This window comes from Pantherophis guttatus, chromosome 1 (assembly GCF_059756535.1).
Source record: "Pantherophis guttatus breed Tessera chromosome 1, ASM5975653v1, whole genome shotgun sequence".
Taxonomy (NCBI): Eukaryota; Metazoa; Chordata; class Lepidosauria; order Squamata; family Colubridae; genus Pantherophis; species Pantherophis guttatus.
Genome location: NC_142063.1, coordinates 184,831,537 through 184,845,879, shown reverse-complemented (window position 1 = coordinate 184,845,879; position 14,343 = coordinate 184,831,537). Strand labels below are relative to the sequence as shown.

The following is a 14,343-nucleotide window of genomic DNA, read 5'->3' as shown; positions in this document are numbered from 1 at the left end:
TTAGTCCTGCCGGAGTTTTGCCCCAACCCTTCTCACCCCCGCGAACGTGCCTGGCATTCCCTTGACGTTCGCAGGGCTCTACGAATGTACTTACGGCAGACTTCTTCCTTCCGCCGATCGGAGAGCCTTTTTGTGTCATTCCTACCGGCTACACTGGGGCTTAAGGTATCTTCCCAGACTGTGGGACGCTGGATAAGGGCCACTATTACTACTGCTTATGGAACACAAAACTTACAGGTGCCTCGTCACCTGACTGCCCACTCTACTCGGAGCGCGGCCACCTCGGCAGCCTGGGCTACCCAGGCTCCTCTTCAGGAGGTGTGTTGGGCCGCCACGTGGACGTCTCCTACCCCCTTCATCCACCATTATAAAATTGACAGGTTCGCTTCGGCGGAGGTGGCCTTCGGTCGCCGAGTGCTCCAACAAATATGCGCTGATGGCGGCTCCACGTCCCGGGCGGGTCCCTCCCTTTAGCTAATGGGCTTTGGCATGTCCCATGTGTGACCACTGGCCTCTCCCTCGCTTAGAAAGGACGTTGACTTACCTGAACGTCCGTTCTGAGAGTGGAGAGGCCAGTGGTCACCCCCACCCTGTTTTCCCGCCGGTCCGTTCCGCCCGGTGTACTGTTTCTTTCTTTATTTCAGCTCAGCTGGAGCGTCATCAGTCTGATCATCCCTCGTCCGAAAGCTGGGAGGCAGCAACAGGAGGAGGAGCCTTTCAACTATCAGACTCGATCTGGGCTGAATCGTGCCATTGGCCCATGTGTGACCACTGGCCTCTCCACTCTCAGAACGGACCTTCAGGTAAGTCAACGTCCTATCTCTTTATCTTGCTACCCATTTACAATATTTTGATATAAGCTTTATAAAGTTCTTGTACATTGGTAAGCTTTAAAACCAATAGGATATTACACACAAAAGAGAAGGAATCATAGGAACAATGACAATAAGACTATCAAGATGAGCTTTAATGTCCAGAGCTTGAGCTAGTACGGTAATAGTAATTAAGAACTGTGGCTATGCCCAACTTTTGCAAAATAGCTAACCCACTCATTGATTTAACTAAAAATGTTAAATCCAATGCAATAATATAAAGGAACGTATGGCAGGCTTCATTTGATTAGCTGAAGGCAGCAGGTTTCCTGTGCTGAAAACTCAAATTATGGCCAACTATTTAATTCTTATTACAAATGTTTCAAAGATATTTACTCTTAATCTGAGACAGCCTGATTTGGTCCAAGTCATGTGGCAATTTTCCCATAGTGTTTATTAGGAAAATGTTATCAGGGATGGAAAGATAGGTACTGACACTAAAAAAAGTGATTTATGACCGTTTTTCACTCTTCTGACCATTGCAGCATCCTCATGGTCACGTGATCAAAATTCAGACGCTTGGCAATTGACTCATATTTATGATGACTGCAGTGTCCTGGTGTCACGTGATTATCTTTTGCAACCTTTTGACATGCAGTCAATGGGGAAGCCAGATTCACTTAACAACCATTGTACTAACTTAACAATTGGAATTATTTACTTAACAACTGTGGCAAGAAAGGTCATAAAATGCGGCATAATTCACAACAACTGTCTCACTTAGCAACAGAAATTTTGGGCTCAATTGTGATTGTAAGTCAAGGACTACCTGTATTGTTGATACTTCAAAAACTTGATTTGTTTATTGTAATTGGATTTTATTTTTTGCAGCCACATTATATTACTGAATGTCCTGCAACCAATGATAGTTTAAGATCTTTTTTTCCAGATATGATTGGCAAGCCAGAATCCCTATTTGGTGCCAAGGTTTTTAATTTCTGCACTAAGGGATGGACTCTGTATTTGTTTCTTTTAATTTTAATTTCATTTTGTTATTTTCATCCCATTTCTGCAAACTGCAAACTAGATTTTTGTTTTATTTCTGCTGAATATGGAAATGAGGAGGGAAATCTTGAGCAAAGATTCCTTCGGGTCCACCTGACAAGTGGAAGGACTGAAGGTTTAAATTGATTGGCTCCCGCATTTAGGAGGTAGAAAAATGTGGAATAGACAACATCACCACCAGATGGATTTGTACCTGGCTGACAAACCGTACTTAAAGAATAGTCCTTAATGGTACTACATCCACATGGAGAGAATTAAGCAGTGGGATACAGCAAGGCTCCATCTTAGGCCCAGTACTCTTCAATATCTCCATTAATGACTTAGATAAGGGAATAGAAGGGCAACTCAGCCAATTTGCAGCTGATACTAAACTGGCAGGAAGGCCTTTGCACAACTGCGCAAAGACAAGCTAAGGAGCCAAAAAGATCTGGACAAACTTGAACAATGGGCCCTATCCAGTGGTGGGATTCAAATTTTTTAACAATCGCTTCGTGGGCGTGGCTTGGTGGGTGCAGTTTGGTGGGCATGGCTTGGTGGTCATGTGTGTGGGTGGGCGTGGCTTGGTGGTCATGTGACTGGGTGGGCATGGCTTGATGGTCATGTGACTGGGTGGGTGTGGCCAACTCAGCATCACTCACCCCACTTGCGTGGCCTCCCAAGCTCTTCTGGTCTTTGTCTATTAATTTGTCTACTACTACAGTGTCTGGTTGATTATCTAATGCCTGCCTGTCCTTCTGGATCTGGAACTCCTACAGATTCTTAGCTCTATTATTCCCCACAATCTTCTGTGGAAACTCTTTGATGGTTGGCTGGACAAGTCTGGGAGTTAAACTTCATACACCTTTCAGCTGAGAGACACTGATCTATCCCTTGGGTTCTATCTAGTGTAGTAAATCCCTGCGTCTATGGATCTGGTGCTTAGTGCCTGTTCCTGTGCTGTTATGATCAGTGATCAGTGCTGCCTTTTACACACACATCACTTCAGGAATAATTATAAAAATGATGATTTTTCACTCATTTCTTTACTAATAGTAGAAACAAAATAAACAGCCATAAATGTCAGCTAAATTTGGAACCCTATATTTGGATTCTGATGCATATTTATTGTTGTGAATGCTTTTGCAGAACGGTGGCCGGGAAGACTTGCCACAGATAAGTTTACAAAGCACCTATTTCAAATAACATTTCTTAATTGTGTATTCTTACTTGCCCTCTTGTACTGTATCACTGCATTTTTTATTCAAATGCAAAAAATATATATTTTGCAGAGCACAGAGAAAGGAATGCTGCATCTGTTTGCAATTCTTTAAGGCAGCTCCATTTTTTCCCCTACGATTATGCATCTTCCTGGGATTATGCAGCTGCCTTTCTTCCCCAGAAAAGGCAATATTTTGTTTAAAGAATTACAGATAAATGCATCCCTGTCCACCATAGCAATGCACAGTCCTATGCTTATAATTTTTCTGTTTTTTCAAGACAAGTGGACGCACTTCTAAACAAAATACTGGCTGCAGATAGCTCTCTTTTTCACATTGCAGAAAAGTTCAGAAATGGCTCAGTGAGTTAACAACTGACTGGCTGATTTTAGGCCTGTCATTCCTTCTCTCAGCCCAGCCTACCTCACAGGACTGTGGTGGGGAAAATAGAAGGAGGAGGGATATTTGGAATGTTTGCTGCTTTGAATAACTTATACAAATAATGATGGAATATCAATCAATCAATCAATCAATCAATGGTTTTTCTGGAGGATGGTGTTTTGCTTTGTGGCAAGTCAGCTTCCCATTTCTTTTAAAGTTTAAACATAATTTGAAGAATATATAAATACAGGTGGAGTAGATAAATTGCCCAGCAACTAGTGAGGTAGATACAGGCATACATTTGCCCTCTGGTTGTTACAAATGGGGACCCCAGTGTCCTCCCGGCCAGTGCGGCCATGCATCTTCCCAGCCCGGTGGGCAAGTGTCTTCCTGGCCAGTGTAGCCATGCAGCTTCTCAGCCAGGGGGTTGAGTGTCCTCCCGGCCAGCGCAGCCAGGCGGCTTCTCAGCCAGGGAGGTGAGCATCCTCCCAGCCAGCACAGCCATGTGGCTTCTCAGTGTCATTTATAATTCTCAGCCTAGAGAGGCTCTGAAGGCTGGGGACAGCAAAAAAGTCACTTTCTGTCCAACCAGGAGTTGGGAAATGGGCCATTTCAGGCCTCCAGAGGGCCTCCGAGAGAGTGGGGAAGACTGTTTTAACCCTCCCCAGATGCATAGAGAGGAACTGGAGCCAGGTGGGAAAGAAAAACAGGCCTATCAGGCCAATGCATGCCAGGAGCAGGGGGGGGAGGGAGGTTGTGGGTCCATGCACAGGGCGGGGCACATAGAATTATGGGTGTGGGCACGAGCGTGCACGAACCTCCCCCACCCCCTCCCAGCACGCGATGGCAAAAAGGTTAGCCATCACTGGTATAGGTTCTTCTGCTTGAGTAGGGGGCTGGACTAGAAGACCTCCAAGGTCCCTTCCAGCTATTCTATTCTATTCTATTCTATTCTGTTCTGTTCTGTTCTGTTCTGTTCTGTTCTGTTCTGTTCTGTTCTGTTCTGTTCTGTTCTATTCCATTCCATTCCATTCCATTCCATTCCATTCCATTCTTGTTTTTGTTTTAACTTAGAGCAAGAGGTTACTTTACTATATATTTATACCTGTGCTGAAGAAAGTCAGAAGATTGTTGCTTTTTTGGTCATTTTTTATCCTCTCTCCCCCATTTTACTGCTTTTTGTTATTTTGTATTTTATATATTTTTTGAAATTCATTTTTTTTAAACAGGAGAGAAGGTAGAGGTTCACTTCCAATGTTATAAATATAAAATTCAGATAGGATTTGGACAGTGTTATTTGAGTGTCATAAACAGAGACTCCAGAATTTACAGTTAAGGAAATAGTCCAGAACTAACATTTTAAAAGTGGTATGCGTAAAAATTAATTGCATTTCTCATTTTTTACTCACCCCAAACAACCGATGCATAATCTTGTGGCAACGTGTAAAACAGAAAATGTTAGTTCTCCTTTCCTCAAAGGTGACTGGGAGGAGGTACTTCATGCAGAAAGCTCATGTAAAACTAGAACGGAGGCAATGCTAAACTGTGACATCATCTTGCACACAGGGGCCAACAGAAACAACTATTTGCTCTTTGAGCAAATCTGCTTTTCATTTACAGTTTGGGTCAGTGAGTGAGGAGGCCTTGATTGTAATATTAGAGACAGTCCTGTTTTGAGCTTCTTCCACCAAAAGGGATTTCAGTTCTTCACTGTGCCTACCCAGTTGGAGAGATTTGTCTTAAAAAAAAGAATACTGTTCAGAATCCCAACTTCCTCTCCTTCACTGTGGAGAAAAGCACCAGAGGGAACCAGGAACATTTAGCAAAATGAGAAGTTGAGTTTAATATCCAAATAATTCCTTCAATAAGGTCCTGGAATTCTTAATTCTACATTTACTCAGGGGTAAGTACTTTGTTTTCTTTATTATAGAAAGGATTTTTATCTAAGAATCTCTGTCAATTTGAATTGAATTCTATGTTTATTATTTAGATGGCGTACACTGAAGTACTAGGGGCAACCGGGAGAGAATGCCTGGTGGGGGCAGTGGGGGGGGTAGGGGGAACAGTTCCATCCGTTGAGTTGACAGGAGGCAGCCAACTTCAACCCACTCTCAGTGGGCACTCACGATGGGTTGGTCGTTAATTGTTGTTGGGAGGGGGGAAGGTGCTCATTGAAGACGTTATAGTTTGAGTGGAGGACAGAGAAAATCCTTACATCGGCATTGAAATGTACCTCTTTTCTCCTGTTTATGAATGTATTGGTTTGGATCTTCTCTTTTACAACTTTATTCTCTGTTTTAAGGGGTCAGTTCTGTTTGTGGTGAAGTTACATCTAGGATTTCTATTACCATCCTTTCCAGAAAAAGCCATAATGTTTCTTCATTTTGGTAGTTGCTCTGCTTTAAAAAGTTCTGTTTGAATGATGGGGAGTGGGCAGAAAGCAGAGGTGTGAGCTGATGAGGAATGATAGGATTGACTCCAGAGATACAGCAAACAAACCTAGGGATGGTTGAGTTAAATTGCTCTTTCCATTCTCCTTGTACTTTTTCTAAATGACCGGGACTAAAAGGAGTGAAGGGAGATGATTCTCAGAAGGGACAGTACCAGATTCAGTACTGAAAAGATCCTGTAAATAAGTGTGTAGCTTGACACCTCAGAAAATGGCACACTCCTTTTTTTTGAGGAAAGCTATTCAATCTTGAAACAGTGCTGTGCCCTTCCCCAATGTTTTGTTGGGGAAGAAAATACAGGGGATATGCACAGTTGTGGGATTCAGCCAGTTCGCACCACTTCGGGAGAACCAGTTGTTAACTTTCTGAGCAGTTTGACAAACTGGTTGTTGGAAGAAATCATTAGGACAGAGAACCATTTGTTAAATTACTTGAATCTCACCACTGGGTATGCAGGTGGAATAAACATACTAAGGTGAAACAATGTCTTGCCCTTCTGGGAAAGATTGGTCGGTTTCAGATAGGGAGAGTTGGGGAATGCAAAGTTAAACATGTATCTAGGACTTATTTTGGTCTCTGTGGAATATTTTCTGAGTATTGGGCATGCACTTGGGCAGATGGAACCATGCCCAATTATCTTTCTGCACAGCTTTTTTTACTCTGCTGTCCCACCTCCATATGCTCTCAATTGAACCACAAATGCATGTTTATTTCAAACGGTAGATACTTATAAACATAGCCAATATCCATCTTAAACAATAACAGTCTCACGATGGGCTGCTGAGAAAAGGTTTCCTATGCAAGTCTTTCATGTCATACAGCAATATACCTCTTTTATTGCAAAATGAAGCGACCAGGCAGTTCTGCAGGGGTTAATAAATAAAGATCTTCAAGATGAGCAGGAGGAAGAGACGGATATAGTCTGAAAGATTAACAATGTGAATTCTTGTTTCTCTTGTGAAGTAATTCTAGTTGGAAAGTTTAATTAAGCAAATTGATATCTCTGGAAAGTGTTGCAATCATACTGAAAGGAATCTGAAATGTGGTTTTTAAGGGCACTATTCTAGATCAATTTCTATATTATCATTCTTGTTAAGAATGTTTAATGTTTCAACTAAAGCTGCAGAGAGTTTTATATTTTATTATTTATAAATGATTTAAAACTTGCAGGAAGTTCAACTAAATTTACATTCTACAAAGCAGACATTTTTGAAAAGGAGATGTTAGTAATGAAGTGGCAAATCTTGAACTTGGAGTGGGTGGGGAAGTAACAAAAATATGTTCATATAGCCACTTTTTTTTAAAAAGGTGATAAGTTAAATTATTTGATAACAAATTCATTTATGTTTTTGTATGGGCCTAGATAGGCTTTTCCTTTTCTGCCAGCTTCAGCCCATTCTACAGGATGGAGATAATACTGTCTGACCTAAATTGGCTGCTGCGGATGACTGAAACTATGTATTTAAAGCAAAATATGTAATGCCATGAACTTCATAGGAGAGAGAAATTGACCCAGAAGATATTAAACATTAAGATATTTGCTGTGCTAGCAAAACTATTTCTTGGTTGCGAGCTAAATGGTAGAGTGTACAGTAAATAGAACCTTCAACAATGGACAATAACAGAATTGGGCTATCATTCTTGATATGACAGTTTGTGCTTGCTAACTTCCTATTTAATTTGTCTGTGAAATGTTGGAAATTATATGGAATATGGTATGAGAAAATTCAATGCTCTCTGACATTTGTGATATGACTTGATCACCTTATACACATTTCCTATTCCCTAAAGGCTGGTTCTAACCTAAGTATGAAAAACAATTTCTGTCTGTATTTGGTAGAACTGTGCAGCACTTTGGAATTAATTCAAAAATAGCCTTCAAAGTGTACAGAATCCTGAACAGACCATCCATTTGCAGTTCTTCAAAAGAGCTGTGATTTTTCTGTGGCTGGGCTGCTGCTTTCTGCAGCTGTCACGCAATCGAAAGAAAAGACCCAGCTACTTTCAAGAGTTACAAACAGATGCTGGTTTGGCATTCCTGTGGCTTCCAAAAGGCCTTTTGGAACAGAATCCTAAACATGGTGAAGCATTCAGTAAAACATGCTAAATTGGTTGACTCAGTCTTCCATCCTTTCTAAGGTAGGTAAATTGAGGACCCAGTTTGTGGGGGCAATAAGCTGACTTTGTATAAATATACAAAAGTATGAAGGCTATTGCTTAATGCATTGTAAGCCGCCCTGAGTCTCCGGAGAAGGACGGCATATAAATCAAATTTAAAAAAATAAAAATAAAAATAATTGGAACTGAAACTTTAATTGGTTGATGTAGTTAATTATTTTATGTCCCTGCACAACATTGTTTAATTGTTTTTATGTCCCTACATGACTTTCTGCTGTATTCCACTTTTGTAAACAAGTCACATTTATGGTATAGAATTGTGGTGATGTTGGGGGGAACGTTGGTGAATGTGCTTCTTTTCTGTTAAACTTTATAGGTGATGTATAATGAAACAAACAATGGCCTGTTTTAGAAAGTAAAAAACATGTTTTGCTTATAGGACCTAATGCCCCAACTACTTCTTTGCCTCCGCTATGATTCATAATACAGCATAGTTAAAAGCCAGTGTTTTCATGATCTTGCACTAAGGATGGGGAACTGCTCTTGAGGACCTAATGCAGGGGTGTCAATCTCAAGGCCCGTGGGCCACAGGGTCGCACATGGCACCTGCTCCGTTTCCACTGGTAGAGGGTTGCAGGAGGCCATTGCAGCCAAAATCTGAGGTCAGGAGCCTGTTTTTGCTCCGGCTACCACAGGCACCCCTGACATGAGTGACATCAAGCTGGCCACACCCACCATGGCCATGCCCCCCATACCCATGAGGTCAAACACAACCCTGAAGTGGCCATCAATGAAATCGAGTTTGCCACCCCTCAGCGGCTAAGACACTGACCTTGTTGATCAGAAAGTTTGGCAGTTCAGCAGTTCAAATCCCTAGTACAGGTCTCCTGCGTGAGCAGGGGGCTGGACTAGATGACCTCCAAGGTCCCTTCCAACTCTGTTACTGTTACCCATGATCTAATGCATTCTAACAGATAGGCCCATCTGGCTAATAAGACCTAGAACAAAATCCTTTGGCTTCCTCCCAAATTGTTCTCTCTGCTTCCTGTTTTCTGCTGCTCTGGTGTCATACTTCTATGGAGGATTTTTACTGCTGTTTTAAAGGAACCTGACTGGCAGGATCAATTCTGATTTATCTTTCACACAGTTATCTATCACAAAGTATGGGCAAGGGAAGGAGAACCAATTCTGCAGATGTTCTAGCAACTACTGCCAGAATTAACAGAACAGAATAACAGAGTTGGAAGGGGCTTAGAGGTCTTCTATTCCAACCCCCTGCTCATGCAGGACACCCTATACCTGTGATGGCGAACCTATGGCATGCGTGCTACAGGTGGCACGCAGCACTCTCTCTGTGGGCACGTGAGCCATCGCCAATTCAGCTCTGCCGCACATGCACACTCGCCTCCTGCCAGCCAGCTGGTAGTCGGGTCTCTGCCGCGCATGCATGGGTTGCGTGCGCCCCCCCCCCGCGCGCACATATATGCAGGGGCTGGGTGCATGCCCAGGGGCTGTGCGCGCATTCGCACGCACGCTTTGGGCACTCAGTCCAGAAAAGGTTAGCCATCTGTACCCTATACCATTCCAGTCTCTTCTTAGAAGCCTCCAGTGATGGAACACTTTCAATTTTTCAAAATATCAAATTTTTCAAATTTTAAAAATTTCAAATTTTTAAAGAGAGAAAGTCGGAGTGTGGGAGAAATAGTGTTTTTTATGACAGTGAACAGGAACAGAAATAGAGGAAAAGTGAAGCTTTCCAAGAGGAGATATGAAAGAATGCTATCTTGCCTTCTATTGTGAGGGCAACACTATCCTCTCTGAAGCCAGGCTCTGATATAATTGTGCCCAGAAGGGGAAATGGGAAGCAGAACCCTTCAACTAGACTCTATGCCTCCCTATTGATTGGGGTGTCAATTACATGTATGTATGTAGTCATTCATCTAAATGCAGTTGACGCTGGGTGGCAAACAATACCACAATTAAAACCATAAAAACACAAATAGGCAACAGAGAATTATCATAATTTCATAAACATTCGCAATTCAACTACTAGATAATATGGTCCCTAACACTTTCAGGGTTCCAGGCTCATACATAATAGCTAGGTCTTTAGAGAAGGCTCTCCAAACTTGGCAATTTTAAGACTTGTGAACTTCAAATCCCAGAATTCCTTAGCTAGCCATGCTGGCTGAGAAATTCTGGGAGTTGAAATCCACAAGTCTTGGATGTTGCCAAGTTTGGAGACCCTTGCTTTAGAGCATTATGAAAGGCTAATGGGGTTCATAATGCTTTAGAGCATTATGAAAGGCTAATGGGGTTTCGGTCATCTTCAAATGAAAAACGTTCTAGAGCAGTGATGGTTAACCGTTTCGGCACCGAGTGCTGAAACTGGAGGTGCGTGCGCACCAGAGCGCCAGAACCCGGAAGAGAGCAGCTGGCCAGTGCGCATGCACAACTGGCTGGCGCATATGTGCATGATGGAACCCGGAAGAGCAGCTGGTGACAGCGTGTGTACCCACAGAGAGGGCTCTGTGTGCCACCTCTGGCATGCGTGCCATAGGTTCGCCATCACGGTTCTAGAGGGAAGGGTTTACTGCTGAGGAGATATGTCACCTGAGCTAATATTCCTTGGTTGACAGGGCCCCAGCATCCCCAATCTACTCAACTGAATTGGATGGAGAGAAACTATTGGAAGAAGATGGCTCCTTAGATAACCTGGTCTCAGGTTCCATCTTTGTGAGTAACATAACTAATTTGAATATCAGGGAGGGGAGGGGCTGTTGGAAAGGAGAGGAGCCATTGCTAAAGATTCCCCACATCAGTCCCTGTAGTTGGCATTCCTTTGATTTTTGGACCCTCAATGACCTTTTTCTTTCTTATTTCACTGGAAAGGCAAATTCAACCTGGAGAAGGTAACTTAAGAAATAATCAGGCTCTGCACTTTAAAGATAGCAAGCACCATTTTGAATTGCACCTAGAAGCTAACTGGCAACCAGTATGTTACATGGGCAACCAACATCACTGCTAATGGGTGACCATGGCTGCAACTGACATACAAGTTAAAATTGTGCAAAGGCTGGTCTCCACGATGTTGTTGAAAAAGAATCTGTGAGTCTAGGAGGACCTCTGACTATAAGCAAGCTGTATTAGGAGAAATACCAAATGTTATTTTCATTTGAGAACATTGAAAGCTGTTTCTTGAGATTAAAATTAGATCCAGGTGATGCAGGAATTCTGTTTCTCTCATGCCAATGGATAACAGTTTCCTTTGCATAACTAAGACTAGTTTTATTGAGGCTTAGTCACACAACGAAACAGGTAAAGCATCAAATCCATGTATAATTTTAGTGAATCAACTGTGTGTTATAGAAAGAATAATAAAATACAAACTAAAGAGTGAAGAAGAATCTGTGAATAGTTTGGAAAGCTTTTCCTTGGGGAGATGTCTGTTATGACTAATCTTTGAAAAACCAGGCCAAATGCCTTGAGGTTTTTTCTTGTACTCTCTTCCTGATCAGTTGCCTGGGTGAGAAATGTCTTCCTGGCCAAATATCATTTCCTGGCTATATGTCCAATTGCTCCTGACCAAAATTGGAATGGCTCAGATCATTCCAGTGGTTTCAGTGGATTTTTCAGTTAGGACAGAGTTTCTGTCATCCATGTGCAGTTCTTTCCCTCATAGTGATTCATAGACTCCTTACAAGCATTCTAGGCCTGAGAAAGAAGAAGAGGGAGTCCTGTAATTTCCTTGCACTTAACTCCCAGAAATGGTTCCTATGAAGTCACCCTTGTTCTCAGTTGGATCTCAACTCCCCAATCCTCCATAGCTGCCCCAAAGGAAAAAAAAAATATCTACCAAGATCTGTGCCTGAACCTCCTGCTACCCTTGATCAGATCCTGTCTGGAACTACTTATGGTCTTTGCATGGTTGCCACATTTAATCTGATGCCTTTATCCCTTGTCTGGAAGCTATTAAGAATCCTCTGCTTTGTCTGAGGGATGCCTTTTTTCTATTTTTAGCAAGTATTTTAGATTCCTATTGGAATCCACTTCCTGGAATAAACTATTTTGATTTAGTTTCTCCCCCTTTTAATAAACTGTGTATCTGTTTAAATATGATGGTGAGTATTGTTTATTCATATTTAACCTAGAATAATGAATGTCAGCAATTTCAAGGCTAAAATTTTTGGCTTAGTTTACAGGGATAGAATTAATGACTGTCATTTTCATCCTTTAATTCCTCTGTATGTTTTGGCAGAATTGGAGAAAGGGTGGGAAAGGAGATAACATGTCACATGATGTCTCGAAAGAGCCATAAGTCTCCAGCAACTGTTGTATTCTGTAAAATGTAGCAATGTGACCTATTTCCCCAACCCCAAGTTACGTATTTATAATGTTCATTTGGTTTTATTCCCAGAATACTTTTTCCTACTTGCATTCCTTTAGTGGTGGTATTTTTATTATTAATATTATTATTTATCCACTGATTCAGTGAAAGCTATGACATACTTACCTGTGTGGGTAGTTCAAAAATAAGATATAAGAGTTCATAATCTAAGAAATTAGGGAGGGTATATCAAATGTAGTTTAGACATATCTCTGCACAGTTCTTTTCTCATAAGAACCAGCTAGGGCAGCTTTCTAGTCCTGTGCTCTGCATTATCTCCATCTCAATTTAGGCATAAAGGAGCAAGAAAAAGGTCATGTAGGATAAGTGAAAATAGACATAAGGAGCGACTTTGTTAAACTTCCAATTTCTTGGGGTTCTGAAGTATTCATCACTGAATTACTGTAACCTCCTCACTCCAGAAATTACCATCACTGAGACCTAAAGAGTAGCAAGAGATACTCCTTTATACAATATTTCATTCACTAACCCTTGGACTCACTTCATCAGTCCCCTTTATCTAATTTGTATTAACCATAATGGAGAAGGGTCATGATCCTGGGGTAACAGGAGTTGCCATAAGAGTCTTACTCATGTTCTCAGTCACAAAATCTGAGGTGGATCCCATAAAAACGGTAGGACAAGATGGAGGATTAAACTCCTAATCTATATCTGTAATAATTCCAGCAAATTAGAGGTTTTTCTAATTTTTTCTCAAGGTTGACTCAGCCTTCCATCCTTTCGAGGTAGGTAAAATGAGGACCCGGATTGTGGGGGCAATAAGGTGACTGTATAAAAAAGAATACCGCTTGGGGGGGGGGCGCGAAAGCCCTACTAAGCAGGTATATACAAAAGTATGAAGGCTATTGCTTAACGCATTGTAAGCCGCCCTGAGTCTCTGGAGAAGGGCGGCATATAAATCGAACCAATAAATAAATAAATAAATAAATAAATAAATAAATAAATAAATACCCACAACATTCAGGAATTTCTCATATTCTATACAAGTCCGATATAACCTATCTCAATGGGTTCCAGAGGGGTGGTAGTAGTATAGATTGCAAAAAGTCAAACTTCACTAGAAAATAATCATATCTACCCAACTTCTGAGCTATGAATTGACCCAGTAATTGAGATAACACATGGTTATTATAAAGATCATGAAATCTTAAACTGGCTCATGAATACTGAAATCAGAGTTTCCATGGGATTTACCAAGAGACAACCTCCTGGTCAGGGAGGCTGTTAAATAGCAGATGTCAGCTGTCCCAACTTGGTCAGTTGGAAAGCAAGAGTCTTAGGCCCATGGTTAGCCAAAAGCATACTTTACATACTTTACAAGTGGCTACAGAAGAAGCAAAGCTGGATCTGAGGGTCTCCTGCCCAAAGTATATAGTTAACCTTTCTGTTAGATCGGCGCAAAGCAGCAGGCAAGAGTCATTAGTGAATTCAGCACCTTTTATTTCCAGCAAGATATGACTGCGCTCTGCCGGCTGGGCTGCCGAAGCTTGCCTTTTTAAGGAGCCCCAGGCAGACCAGCCGGCCAATGACAGCAGGTTAAATCTCCCATGGTCCAGGCAGCCAATCAGCGGTGAGCATGAAACCCTATGCAGATTACAGCCAATCCGTGGCGAGCATGAAAACTTATGTAGATTCTAGCCAATCTGTACATAACACTCCTCCCCTCCTAGAATGAACAGTGTCCAATCCCCTGCTTACGTATGTGATGTAGTCCTCTAGGTAGGTGGGGCGTGCTGGCTTCCTACTGGACCTGCATAGTTCACTAATCCCCGGGATCATGGCTGCAGCGGTCGAGTCTGGTGTTCCTCCTGCTGCCTGGGAAGGAACCTCCTGGAGCTCCTCGGCCCGCAAGTCGATTTCCGGCCTGGTTCCTTCAGCTTCCGAACCCGTCGCTTCCCGCTGGACGCCCTCAA

General features: G+C 42.1%; 1 protein-coding gene across 23 annotated transcripts in view; it reads left to right on the top strand.

Annotated features, from left to right (window-relative positions):
- Window positions 1–4,843: 4,843 nt before the first annotated feature.
- The window catches only part of COL6A3 (collagen type VI alpha 3 chain), a 151,456-nt gene continuing 141,956 nt past the window's right edge, over window positions 4,844–14,343 (top strand). For 19 of the 23 annotated variants that reach the window (XM_087885859.1, XM_087885845.1, XM_087885855.1 and 16 more), the window contains exon 1: window positions 4,844–5,357. The gene's annotated coding sequence lies outside the window, so the exon portion shown is untranslated. Of the gene's footprint in view, window positions 5,358–10,660; window positions 10,759–14,343 lie in introns of those variants that run through there. The other 4 variants (XM_087885862.1, XM_087885848.1, XM_087885828.1 and 1 more) reach the window with 1 other exon arrangement.